This window comes from Mauremys reevesii, linkage group 3 (genome assembly GCF_016161935.1).
Source record: "Mauremys reevesii isolate NIE-2019 linkage group 3, ASM1616193v1, whole genome shotgun sequence".
In the NCBI taxonomy this organism is placed as follows: Eukaryota; Metazoa; Chordata; order Testudines; family Geoemydidae; genus Mauremys; species Mauremys reevesii.
The window spans coordinates 192,836,597-192,851,083 of record NC_052625.1 but is presented as its reverse complement, the minus strand read 5'-3'; the positions used below and the strand labels follow the sequence as shown (position 1 = coordinate 192,851,083).

At 42.0% G+C, this 14,487-nt stretch overlaps 1 protein-coding gene across 1 annotated transcript in view; it reads left to right on the top strand.

Moving 5' to 3' along the window:
- The first annotated feature begins 397 nt into the window (after positions 1 to 397).
- The window catches only part of OPN5 (opsin 5), a 47,944-nt gene continuing 33,854 nt past the window's right edge, over positions 398 to 14,487 (top strand). The window contains exon 1 of the mRNA XM_039532262.1: positions 398 to 408. The gene's annotated coding sequence lies outside the window, so the exon portion shown is untranslated. The remainder of the gene's footprint in view (positions 409 to 14,487) is intronic.

Below are 14,487 nucleotides of genomic sequence, written 5' to 3'. Positions count from 1 at the left end.
TGAGTCACACTCCTCCTCATTCATTCATAAGTACCCTAGCAGGATTGTTTTTTTCTCTAAAGATGTCATAGCAAGCTGATTGGGGAAGGACCAAGGGGGTTGGATGCTCTAGAAAATGATAATTTCATGTGCTAAGATCTATTTGCTTCAGTAGCACCACATCAGAGAGAGAGAACAAATACTGCAGCATGCAGAGCTATTAGCGTAAGAAGTCAGACAGGGGAGGAGAGAGTGATCATTTTTATAAACAAACACCCTCCCCCCGAACTCTAAAACTTGGAACACTTAAGCCACACAGAACATGCTGTGGATTTATGCTTGCTGAAAGATTGCTTTGATCCAGACATTGACATAAAGAGGAATATTGGATCTTTGGAGGGAATGTACTATACAGAGCTCAAGAACGAGGTATTGTCTTCTTCTGTTATAACTCTTATTAAGAAGAAAATTGAATAATAAAAATGTGTGTGTGTGTGCATGCAATGTGTGTAATATGTGCACATACACTGTCAGATATTTACTCTGTGTGTCTACTCTTCATCCACTTTTCATTTATGCATGTGTATCCTTCTTTTAGGGCTAGATCTGGATGACCTTTGCTCATGTTGAGTAACTCGTTACTAGACAAGAAGTCCCATCAATTTCCATGGGACGTCCCACAAAATAAGGTACTACCCAGCATGAGTGAGGGTGTCAGAATCTGGCCCTTAGAAAGGTATCTAATAAATTCAAAGCTGTGGTTCTAAATGAAAGTTTTGACATATAGCAATGATGTTGGTTTCTCTTTCCCCCTTTAGCTGTTGTCATGTCTCTTATGTCTGTGTGAGATGAGTGAGCAATCCCTTCACTGGGCAACATTAGAAATGTGAAATATTTCACGACGGTTTTCAAAGTAAGAAATAGTGAATGTGTCACAACGACAGCAAAGCTGAAGATCACTGGAGTACACTTCATGGGCTTGCTGAAGGATTTTGTTCTGAGGATCTAAAAGATATAAAAATCCCTTCCTCTAGGCTCTCTATTAGGTTTGACATACTGTGTCTTATATGTAGATTGATACACCTAGGGGCAGATCCTCAGCTGGCGTAAAATGTCATTGCTCCATTGACTTCAGTGGAGTGATAGTTTACACCAGCTGAGAATCGGGTCCCTTGTATGTAGGAAGTATAAAAAACTTGACGGTTTAATCTTTATTGTAATTTTTAAAACCCCATTTTTAATCAAGAATTAATATCAAAGTACTTGTTAGGAGCAGTATATCAGGACAATAATTCTAATGTTTATGGACAGCTTGTATGTAATGAGCCTGTGTTTTTGTTTTTCTGGAGTACACATTTTCACGTACACATATTATGCACATTTGGAGGGTTGAAACAGTTGCTGTTTCAGTGGCCGGCAGGCAGCAGATGGACAATTTTAATGTACCCTATATCCTGTAATTGGGGGAGTGAGTTCTCTAGTGGGGAGAGCAGAGGAATGGGCATCAGTATTCTTGGGTTACAGTCCCAGCCATTGACTTGCTGTAGTGCAAGTCACTAAACTGCTCAGTAATTAACTTTACACATCGGAAAATAGTTATGTGACTATTTAACTCATAGGGCTTTTGAAAGACTTCATTGTTCTCTGTGAGAAGTGAATACATGTGACCTTATAGGCTGGTCAACACTTCCCTCACTTTGTCAACTGTAACTCTCTACTGATAATTATATACAGTACAATTATGTAGACGAGGGACTCTGCATATCGTTCCATTTGCCCATCGAAGGTAGAATAGGCCCATTAATAGGAGACCTCTACCTGAAAGAGTGATAGGCTGTTTGGCATAATAATCCTAAATAATAAAAGGCCTGTTAAGGTAAATAATTACAGGCAATATTTTTCTTTTTGGAGACTTGAATTTCTTTTCAGTTTTATTGATTTTTGTTTTGTTTTGTTTTTGTGCACAGAGATTTTCGTATTTGTATTTTTCTCCTGCATTCTCCTATAGGAAAGTACAACACAGAATATCACTGCAATAACTCGGTGTTACCCTGTGAAAATTGTGCACATTGTTACTTTGCTGTTACTCTGCCTTTGGTCTGATTTCTGGGGTTTCTGAAATCAGAGCTATAATTTTGAGGGTATTTCTGTTCCCAAATACTTGTCTTGCTGTCTGGACAGCCTTCACTGTTTGTTGATTAGTACTACTGCTATTGAGACACCAATCATCACTTGAGTGCTATTGCTTTGACTTTTCCTAATTTTTGATCAGCGTAATTGATTTAGAGCTCGGTTCTGCAAACACTTGGTGTAGGGGTTACTACCATGAATAGCTCTATTGAAGTACTGGGAACCATCCACAATAGCAAACCAATGGTAAATATTTGCAGCTTTTAGTACTTTGCAAAGCAGGCTCTGTTGTGAAGGGTGCTATTAAAATCATGTCGCTGTTATTGAAGCACTAGTATTTCCAGAACAGAGGCATTCACTGATGAGAGATTATCGCGTGTTATTCAGAGTCTGACCTGTGGGGGACAAACATTCTTGACACATCTTTTATTTTCATTTATATTTTTTATTAATTTTGTTCATCAGATATAACAAACATACCAAAACACTTGATTCATGCCACATCGCATAGTCTGGTGTCACACTACAAAGTATATATTTTTTGGTGTTCTTTGCTGAGCCATAGGGATGCACCCCAAAGATGTTATAAGTTCAGATGGTTCTGAACATTATCATGCCTCCCTCACCGGGAGATTGAGGATTGACTAATTAATACTTTTTCTGGTTTAGCTTCCCAAATGTGGTTATTACTTGGACTATCAGAGAAATGTGTGATTAAGGATGTATATCTCTAGTAGAAACCTGCTTAGAGAAAGCAGTGCTAATTGGAGAAAATGATTGACTGAAGAGAAGCAGGTGGCTAAAGGATACGTCACTGATTGTCATGACACATGTTGGACTCCTTTACAATTCCATTGTGGATTTAACAGTCAGGACAGGGAGGCGTAGAAGGACGCAGACGATGCTGGTGTACCATCACAGGCACATTGTCTTGTGAACCACTAAAGACTTGCAGATCTTGACCAAAGCAAAGGTTGCTTCATTATTATTTTTTGTTTATTTCCAATCGTTATTATCATTATTTCCAAATGAACAGGGAAAGAAATCACAGGAGCACAGGAATCACAAACGGAAGTCCCGTGAGGCTGTAGGAGCTTGAACTTGCAAGGGCTGAACATTCCGTAAAGGGTGGACTGCCCATAACTCCCATTGAAGCCAGCTGGGAGCTGATGGTGCTCAGCGTTTGGCAGGCAGGAGCCCTACATGCAGCACAGATTCCCTTTCTTAATGATTTTATAACAGATAGCTGCAAAACACAAGTGTGAGGGAGCTTATCAATTATCTGCATCTTTATCAAGCCATGAAAGCCTGGAATTTGGCACTGGAACAGCTGAGGAGAAAACAGCTGGGATTTGCAAGGGATATTTTTAATTGGGATCTCTCTGGCCTGAACATCCTAAATGTCCAAGACAAAAGCAGGAGTTGCTTATCACTTGATAATGACCATATGATTATGTTTTAAATCTTTCCTTTGTTAAGTTTCAGTTCCCTATATAAAGCAGCAAAGAGTCTGTGGCACCTTATAGACTAACAGACGTATTGGAGCATGAGCTTTCTTGGATGAATACCCACTTTGTCAGATGCATGCATCCGACGAAGTGGGTATTCACCCACGAAAGCTCATGCTCCAATACGTCTGTTAGTCTATAAGGTGCCACAGACTCTTTGCTGCTTTTACAAATCCAGACTAACACGGCTACCCCTCTGATACTATATAAAGCAAACTGTTTGCAATGACCCTATGTTGTACAATTATTCTTAGATCTAATTGTGGAGACTAATTTGGGAGATATTTGGAAATGTTTGTTGTTACCTTCTTCTTCCTTGGTTACCCATCAGATGGGGTCTGCTCCACGAGTCCTCTTCCACCAAAGTGCTCTTTTCAATGCCTTATCCTCTATCCCACCACATGCTAACGTGCCTTAATTTATGACATTCCATCTCTTCTTCTTGGGGCGGCCTCTCTGTCTTTTTCCCTCAGTCATGATCTCTTGGATGGTCTTACTCACAGCATTGCCAGAACTGCGCTTTACATGAGCAAACCGCCTGAGCCTGCCCTCCTACATTTTTTTGTTTATGGGTCTTGCTTTGAGCAAGTAGCAGACATACACAGTCCTTATGTGGTCTTTCTTGCTTACACCACTCCTCCCTCCCAACAGTCACATTTCTGTGGAAGAAATCATTTGCTCATGTTTCTTCTTTGTTGCCTAATGCTCAGCACCTTACATTCAAACTGGATGGGCCACTGTTTTATAGGCTTTCCCATTTAATTTTACTGGTATCTTCCTATCACATACTAAACCACTTATCTTTCTCCATCTGAGCCAAGCGTTTTTTATCCTTTGTTGTTACCATGTCAAATAATTTTGTTACAAATTATTTTATTTGGGCCTGATCCAGTGCCAGTTTAAACTGATGGAGAGATTTGCATTGACTACATTGGGCATTAGGTCAGCTAGAAATATACGAAGTGATCTAGTCCAAACATCGGAAATGCCTCCTTTCACCAAAAAGCAGAACAGGGGTACAGCATTAGATAATCAGGGCTATTGATCAAATCTGTGGAAACATTATGTTGCATTTACTCAGGGCCAACTCTACCATTTTTGCTGACCCAAACAAAAAAAACAACAACAAAAAATGCTCGGACTTTGCCACCCCAATAATGGCCAGAATGCCGCCCCTTAGCATGTGCTACCCCAGGTACGTGCTTCCTCCTCTGGTGCCTGGAGCCGGCCCTGCATTTAATAAGTGACCATGTAAAAGAAAATTGGGGCAAAATACATAAAATATAATAATAAATAATTGAAAAAAAATTTGAAAAAGAAATCCAGTATAAACTGCCAGTGAAATAAATTCATTATAACCTAATTCATTGTTGTTTTATAATATAGCCTTTGATTCAGCAAGATGTGTGTAACTTTAAGCATGTGTGTAGTTGTGACATTCCCCAGGGTACAATCTGGACCATTAAACAGCTGTGTCCCCCAGTTCCCCCACCAAGGGAGCCTCTTACTCTGCTTTACTATGAGATCAGCCACTCCTGGCCAGATAACCCAGTGGTCAGCACATAACTTTCTCCCAGCTGCACAGTATTGAGTGCTACTAGCTAGCTACTCATAGATTAAACCGCAGAATAACACCAGAACATTCTCTAGTCCCAGACTTCCCCCCAGAAATGTGCATCTTGTTACTGCCCAGGCCACTCATTGTGTGGTACAAGCTCACATAAAGTCTGTCATTTCTTCAAAGGAAAATGATAATGCACCAGCCTTGTTGTCCCAAATGGAGTTTTCCACACACTTTAGTTCAAACACACTGGATAAGATAAAACAGTAAACCAAGTTTATTAACTACAGAAAGATAGATTGTATGTGATTACAAATCATGAGGCATAAAAGTCAGAACTGGTTGCAAAGTGAATAAAAAGATAAAAAATGCAATCTAATGTCTAAACTTAGCAAGCTAAATAAACGTAAAAGCAAAAGGTTTGTCCCACCATAAACTGTAGTATATTTCACAGGCTGGCTCTCCTTTCAGCCTGGGACCCTTCCCCCTTAGGTCAGAGTCATTCAGGTATTCTTTGATGTCTTCAGTACAGAGATGGGAGGAGGAGAAGAGGTCAAGTGGAGGCCACTGTCACTCATTTTATACAGCCCTTCTCTTCCTGAGAATTACCTCCAGCTGTGGTGAAGGTGACAAGCTGTCTGTTGTGTACATGAGATTTGCACTGTCCCTACTGCTGGACATTGTGTGATTATGTAACCCATACACTTCCTGGGTGTGGTGTTCTGTCACACCTAGTGGCACCAAGACCACTTAGAGAGAGAGAGAGAAAATGAGTCTGCTCTACAGCCTTAGCTAACAGCCTGTTGGCTTTTAGTTCATGCAGTAGAGGCTCATGCACTAAGCTCCAGAGATCCCAGGTTTGATCATGCCCGCTGCCAACTGGGGTCTGTCGGTGTTACACTTAGGCAGTTGATGACTCTTTAACTGGCTGGGATCAGTATGCCTTTGTCTCTGAAAAACTGGTTTGTGGGTATTACCCAGAATTATAGCATGTTTCAGTAACATTCATACAGTAGAATCTCATAACTTCATACACAGTGTTGCTACACATATCTCAACATGACAATAATGCTCAGCAGATTATGAGTTTTCAAATGATACCCCACAAGGCATACCATGTACAACATTTATCATAGTCTTGTAAAAGTGATGAACAAAACTGTCAGTGTAGTCTCATTATCTTCAAGTCACATGCTTGTGTCCCTTGCTGAATCAGGACAATAACAATAATTTCCAATTGGCTGAGTTTCTCAAGGTAAAGCATACTGAAACTTTGTTAAAAATAACCTAAATTGTAAGAGAAGATACATACAGACAGTCTTTAGGGCATCCCATACTGGGGAAACTTTTTACTATGTATTGTAACAAGAGAAGGGTGTCCAGGTTGCTGCACTGTCTAGATATTTTTCTTGTGGATTCAACAGGTCAGACAGTGAATTCCATTCACTTCAGTAGAGTGACTACAGTACAGCATTTAAAGCGTTGTTAATTTCACTGATCCCTAATTTCAAAAGGTTTCATTTTCATTCCACATTGGGTATGAAAAGATTTTGAAACCTCAAAATGTTTCATGAAATGGAAATGTTTTCTGCCCAGCCCCACATATTACACCCTTTTTGGTCCCAGCCCTGTGAAGTTTCATTGAATTCAATGGAACTATTTGTATGAGTAAAGTTACACATGTGCTGTATCCTTTGCGAGCTTAGGACCTTTGTTAGTGAATTGTTACACAAACTTTGTTCACATTGTTAATGTTCTATGAACTGTGGCTTCCAATGTGACTTTGTAGCAGACTTTTACTCGTAAAATTTAAGTTGATCTAGTTCAAGTCCTATGATATTTTTCATCTTTTGCCAAGTAGCAAACTGATCTTTATCAAATAGTTGTAGCCTTGTTATTCTTATTTTTGCAGTTTTCTATGAAAGTAGCAAATCTTGATGCAACCAGTTATAGCAACCATTGCAAAGTGTTGTTCCTCTGGTGCCTTTTTCTCTGGTTTCTCTTTATCATCTGGAAGATACTGTCAATTTTTGATAGAGTTTTTGTGCCTCTCCCTTTGGACATAGGTCTCAAGCTATTAAGGCCCAAATGATGGACTCAATGTGTGATGCTAACAAAGCTCAAAATGAAGGACTTTAAATCCCATTTAAAATGCTATGAGCATAACTCACACTTTCTATAACCTTAGTTTCACAGTTCTTTATTTCTGATGAAAATAGAAGTGGAGGGGATGCCGAATTTATGTGGAACAAAGGTACCTTTAGGACTAAAATGAATGATGTCCCTCAAAATGAGGAATTCCTCAGAAGCATGGATTTGGGTACAATTACAAGGGCTATTGTACCACATTGTCAAAGATATTAGGAGGATAGGCCAAGGAGCACATTTTAAACTTAGGACAAAATGAGACTCTTTTTTCCTTAGCTTTTAACATAATGGTCCAATTTAACTTTGGTCTTTTACCATTCCAGATGAAATTGTTTACAACTGCATGGAGGTTTTAAAAAGAAATGTATTAGGTATTGTGATAAGGAGGAAAGTTTTTTTTTTTGGTTTTTTTTTTAAAGACAATCGCTGTTTGCCACTTTACCATTTTCACTACATTAATTCTTCCAAGCCAGATAATGAAGGAGGGAATATAGTTCAAAGGACCAACACAGGGTTATACACCACTTTATTTTGTGAGCTTATCTGGAATTTATGAGCTGATGTAGTGAGGTCTAAACTCTGTGCTGCCTTTTGTATCGGAGTGAATTTTACCCTAATGGATTAGACCATTTAAAAAAATCCTCCATAACTCGTTCCAGTAAGATGTTTGTGGTATATATGTCCTTGACCTCAAGCCTTACACTGGTACTTAGGGCCTAAACCAAAGTCTGTTGAAGTCAATCGAAAGACTTAAATCAGTGGGCTTCAGATAAGACCCGTAAAGCCTTTTTTGGGACCCTTAGGATGTATCTACGCAGCTGCTGGGAGGATGTTTCCCAGCTTGGGTAGACGTTCACATGGAAGCTCTGCTCAAGCTAGTGCTTAAAAATAGCAGTGTGGCTGCAGCAGCACAGGTTGTGGAAGATGGATCAGGTTAGCTGCCTAAATACAGTCCCACTCAACCCCTGTGTATGGACTTGGGCAACGAACCCAAATCGCTGCCCATGCTGCTATTTTTAGGCATGAGTTTGAGCAGACCTACTGCATTTATTTCTACCCAAGCTGGGACTCACTCGCCCACTTGCTGTGTGGATGTACCCAAAGGGCAGTGATTAATTGCTTTTTATATCTTATCCCAGTTCTTACCAAGGATTTGTTTGTCTTTATTTTAAGTCCAGAGATGTTTTGCCCCAATTCCTCAGAAAAAAAAATTGAATTAAGCTTGCTTGTTACAGGAGGGCATTGCATCTGAATGGAGAACAAAAGCAAAAAAGGAATTTTGGCAAATTGGTTATCCTTGATGCCTTCATTAAAATCCTAGTCAGGAAAGTAATTAAGTATGTGCGTAAATATCAGAATGTGAGCAGGCTTACTGATTTCAACAGGACTATGTATGTGCCTAAGTACCTTCCTGAACCAGGGTCTTAGGCCATGTCTACATTATCACTTATGTCATCAAAAGTTATGTCACTCAGGGGTGTGAAAAAACCACCCCCTGAATGACGTAAGTATTGCCGGCATAAGGGCTCATGTGCACAGCACTGTCGGTGGGAGAGCTTCTCCTGCTGACATAGCTGCTACCACCGCTCATTGAGGTGGTTTTATTATCTCGATGGGAGAGCTCTCTAGGGTCAGCATAGAGTGTCTACACAAGCCATCGTACGGGGTGCAGCTGCGTTGGTACATCTGTGTCGCTGTAAGTTCATTAGTGTAGACCTGGCCTTTGTCTTGGTGTTTGGACCTGGGGTTCAAGGATAGTATTAAATACAATTGGTGAAAGTGGGCCTCCTTGCCTTCATCTCCTTTCCATCTTAAAATGTGCAGATTTATCTCCCATTCACAGTTATAACAGCCATAGGATCAGAATATATCCACTCTATCCAATGTCAGCAGTGTGATGGGGAGCCCTGTTTGTCAGCGGGGGAGTCCCTGTTGGCCCAGTGCTGGGTTGGCACACAATCATCCCACAATCATCTGTACTCCCTAGGGGATCAAATAACTGGAACGATGTGGTCTCGGGACCCCTGGCGGGGTTGAACAAATATTTATCCATGGCCCACGGGCAGAGTAGAACAAGCAGTCTGTAGCCTCTGGCTGGGATCTACAGTAACAGTTAGGGTTCCTGCCCTTCCGGGTGGGGCAGAACAAACCTTCAGTCTATAGCCCCTAAGCAAGGCTGAACAAACGAGTAGTGTAGCGCCCCTAAGCCTCCTGGCTGGGAAAAGCAAACAGCAGCTGAAGTTCTGACCCTTGGGGCGGGGCAGGGCAGAAGAGTCAGTTTGTAGCTCCCAGGTGGGGCAGAGGAAACAAGCAGTAGCCATGCCTAGTGGCAAGTGGTGGGGGGTTGAAGAATCTGGTGGAGCTGGGTGGGCCCTATGAAGCTGGACGGTTCCCTGTTAAGAATCAGATTCTACTAACTCCCTGGGTCACTTCCTACCACAAGGTGCTTCTCATGCATCTCCCCAGCTGGCAGTGACTCGGCGTCCCCATAAATCTGTGTGGTCGTCTGGTCGCTCGCAGCATAGTCCTGGTCTATGGTTTCCACCCCTTGGGGAGTCTCTGGCATCTCCACAGGAGCTTGCAACACAAGTCGTTCCTTCTCCTCAACCAGACCAGACTGAGCTGGGCTGCCTCCTTTTATCTATCCCTTCCACCTGGAGCACGCGCAGCAGGTTTGAGGGCCATGGCTTCCTGGGCCCACAGTGATTGGTCCATCCCCGTTGGCTCAGAGCAGGGTCGGTACACCCCATCACAAGTTATCCTGAAATCCCATCATCACCACTGATTTGAACAAGTGATGTCAGGGACTCGAACCCCGACAGCGAAGTTCGTTGTCTGACCGCAGAGAGACAGGCAACACCAGCAAGGTCCGATCAAAAGCTCTTTATTGACAAGTGCATGTGTCAGTAAAGAACAGCTCGTATCCGAAGAGAACCAGCAGCCTCTTTTACAACTAAGTATAGGTTATATAGACAGTTCCGTCGCGTCACAAATTATTCATTTCACACAACCCATATCCCACCCCCTTTTGGTTAGTAACAAACCCTAATAACAAAGCACATCTGTCTTTCTTTATAATGTAAGCAAGTTGTGATGCCCCAGCAACTTTCTTATCAGCATGGTTGCCAAGCACCAGAAACTGGAAGACAGGAGTTAACGCAGCTGGTAACGTGAGGAATGCACCTCCCTCTCTTATCTCACTTTTTCCCAGGGCTTTGTGAAACATGCTGCTTCTCAGTATTTTTCCACGCTGGGATTACCCAGAAACCTCTGTTAGCCTGACTTCAGTCAGGTTGGCATAACTGGTTTTGTGCTACATCTTTATTCAGGCCTAACAGTGACTACAGTCATTCTAAAGCTTATATCTGTATTAGCAGAGTCTTTTAATAGATCCCTTCTTCTCCTGTCTTATTTTGTGCCACAGCCTATCCTGCCATGTACTCACATGACGTTATTGTTGTTAATATTACACTACTGCCTTGGGACACATCAAGATTGTGACCCCTTTCTGCTAAGCACTGCACAAACATAGAATAAAGAGGTATGCTCTGACCTGAAGAGCTTGCAGTCTAAATAGAAAAGTCAGGCCCGGATTTGGGAGGAAAGGGTTATAACACACAAGCAGAGGGAGCAATTATGATGGTGAGCAAATGGCTTGCTAGTGCAGTTTTTATTGTAGATTTTGCTTCTAGGTCTAGGGGAGAAGGGGGAGGGGAGAAGGGGAACATTAGGTGTCTCAGCACCCCACCCTGCCATTCTGTGTTCTTCATGATGAAAGCTGCCTGGGCAGCTTTACTCACATGGGGTGAGAAGGCCTCGTGCTGACTTTCTGCCAAGGGATGAATTTAATGCATGACTAGTCCCACTGACATCAGTGGGGCTACTCACATGAATAAAGCAGCTCATGTGGTTAAGTGATTGCATCATACATGGTGGCTGGGACTCAACCATTTTTACAGAGTTTTCAACAACATTGTACAGAACTGGAATGAAGGATGCATGAAATTCTGTGGGCATTATTTTAACTGTGTTAATATCTACTGATAATATTACATTCAATTATAGTAGTACATTGTAATGTAGTCAAAGTTTTTGGTTTTTTTCAAGTTCACCATTTGTAAGGATTTGAGAACCGGACAGGGGTTGGCAGATGGAAATACATGATTTTATAATAAGATCATGGTTCTTTGATGAAATAGCAAAGACTCATTGCACCAGGCTCTTCTTGCCCTTGCTATGCATTGCAATATTGTCCTTAGTTTCTTCAAAACAAAATTTGGAATATCAAAGTCTGAGGCACAGATATTAAGAGAAATTGAAAAATTCTTACCCTGGCTTTGTATTAATACCATAAAGCCATCTTCAGTCTTCATTGTTTTTTCCAGCATTGAATGGGAAATATTTGTTTATCAAGATTGCAACTCATATTGATTTTTGAATGACAAGAGGAACAGTAAACTCACTAATCTGTTCTGCTTTTGGTTTCTAGTGTTCTTGAATCAATTCTATATTAGGCAGAGGTGAAAGTAAGCTGGTCTGGTCTGGTACACAGCCCACCGTACTGGCAAGGGGCAGCTTCCCCAGGCCTGCGATTCAAAGGGCCCAGGGCTCCTGGCAGTGGCTGGAGCCCTGGGTCCTTTCAATCACTGCCAGAGTCCCGCTGCTGGAGCCCTGGGGTAGCGGTGGTGGCCGGGAGCCCTGGAGCTCCCGGCAGCGGGCTCTGGTGGTGATTTAAAGGGCCCGGGGCTCTGGCTGCCACTACTGCAGCAGCTGTGGGGAGCCCTGGGTCCTTTAAATCACCACCTGAGCCCCACTGCCAGAGCCCCGGGGCAGTGGCCAGGAGCCCTGGGGCTCTGGCGGTGATTTAAAGGGCCCAGGGCTCCAGCAGTGATTCAAAGGGCCCGGTGCTCCCAGCCGCTGCTGACGGAGCCCTGGGCCCTTTAAATCTTGATTTAAAGGGCCCAGGGATTTAAAGGGCCTGCCTCTTCTGGTTGAGGCCCTGCCCCCTTCCGGTTGAGGCCCCGCCTCCTGCTCAGGACTCCAGGGTACCAGTAAGTCCTTTAAGTTACTTTCACCCCTGATATTAGGGTTCCTTTCTGGATGTGAGAAAAGGCATGGTTTCTTATTTTAGGATAATTTAGGCCTTTTGTAATAAGAGGCTGCATTCCTTTCTCCACCAGTCAACAAGATAAACTTTTAAAAAAATAGTCCATTTTTAAAAGGCTACATTTTTTGTATAAAGAGATCAGGTTGGATTTTCTCTTTCCTGGTTTGTACCAAAACCATGGTATTCCTGACGTTTTCTTAAATCTTGAAGGGCTGAATTTCTACCTTGCCGTCCAGCCCAAGTAAGGTACAGCATGTAGCTCTGCAGGAAGCTGACAGCGACTCCAAAGAGTCACAATCTATTCCATGCTTCCCCCTTGCTTCAAGTGGGGAGTAGCAGGCTGGCAGTGACTGCACCCCCCCAAACCCTGGGCCCGTTCATCTGGTATTGGCTTACTCCGCTCCACATGTGCATAGCCAGGCTCATGACTGAGTGCAAAGAGAATCCATCTGACTCACACTAATACCAGTGAAAGAATTGTAAGAACTGGTGCAGCCTGGGCCTTCACCTCTGTTCTGTTTTGGGGAAAATTCCATTTAATGAAACATTTCATAAGAACATAATGACCATACTGGGAGCAATGCTTCACCTAGACCAGTATCCTGCCTTCCCACAGGGGCTGGTGCCAGATCTTCAGAGGGAATGAACAGAACAGGGCAAGTATCAAATGTTCCATTCCCTGTTGTCCAGTCCCAGCTTCTAGCAGTCATAGGTTTAGGGACACCCAGAGCATGGGGTTGCGTCCCTGACCATCTTGGCTAATAGCCACTGATTGACCTATCCTCCATGAACTTATCCAATTCTTGTTTGAACCCAATTAATTCTGAGGTTTCAGCATTTGGTTACAGACCTCTTAAAAATTTTCATGAAAGAACAGAAAGTGAGTGAGGACCAGCCTACAGAGTCAGTCTTTCTCTCTTCCCAGTGAATATTTATTTACATAAGATGGAACAGTTCGAACACAAGTTAGTGAGAGCCCCAACCCAGAATAGGCAGTAGTCTGATGTTTAGGGAACTCACGTGGGACGTGGGAAACCCAAGTTCAAGTTTCTTCACTGAATCAGGCAGAGAAGAAACTTGAGTCTGGGCTTCTCACATCTCAGATGAGTACTGTATCCATGAAGTGGGTCTTGCCCCTCTCTCTGGTTTTCATCAGAAACTCCATCCTGAATCTGAGAAATCTGCTTAACAAAACTTTTGTCAAAACAGGTACATTTCTGCCAAAAGTTTACATTTTGACAGTTGGTTTCATATGATGAATAAATATTTTGTAAAAAAAAATAAATAAATTATTGATCAGCTCCATCTGTGCAACACCTATATCTCACTGAACTCGGTAAGATCTGGCCTTTCAATTTTTATGGTAATTTATATAGAACTCTGTTGGAGTAACCTCTTTTAAATGCTACAGGCATGTTCCTTAAGGATTAAAAACACATTTTCAGAGTTGTAAAACTTTTATTTTCATAAATCTTACAAAAACATCACTCTGAAAAATTTATTATTAGAAAAATGGTGAATATATCCTTCTGCTATAGTTATTTTATAAATTATTCATGCCAGCATTCTGCATTGCTATTGTTGTTATGTGTATTGGGGTAGCTCCTCTGAGGTCGAGTCATGGGCCAAGATCCCCTTGTGCTATGCAGTGTACAAACACAGAACAAAAAGATGGCCATTGTCCCAACTGGCTTAACATTCTAGTATAAGACAAGAGACCAACCGATGGATAGACCCAGATGGGAGAGCACAGAGAAACAATGAGACATTATTAGCATGACAGACAGTGATCTTGGTACACCTGAAAACTAACCCATGTCAAGTTTTTTGTAGGCATCATGGCAAAGGTGAGTTTTAGGAGGGATTTGAAGGAGGGCAATGATGTGGTTTTGTGGATGTTTATGGAGAGCTCCTCTCAAACGTGAGGGACGACATGGCAGAAAGCACAAAGGTGCTTTTTTGAAAATTTAACAAGGATCATTTATATAATGTGGATTTGCAACATTTACTTCCACTTCAAGGAAAATAATAATAATGAATGAGGAAATGTTGAA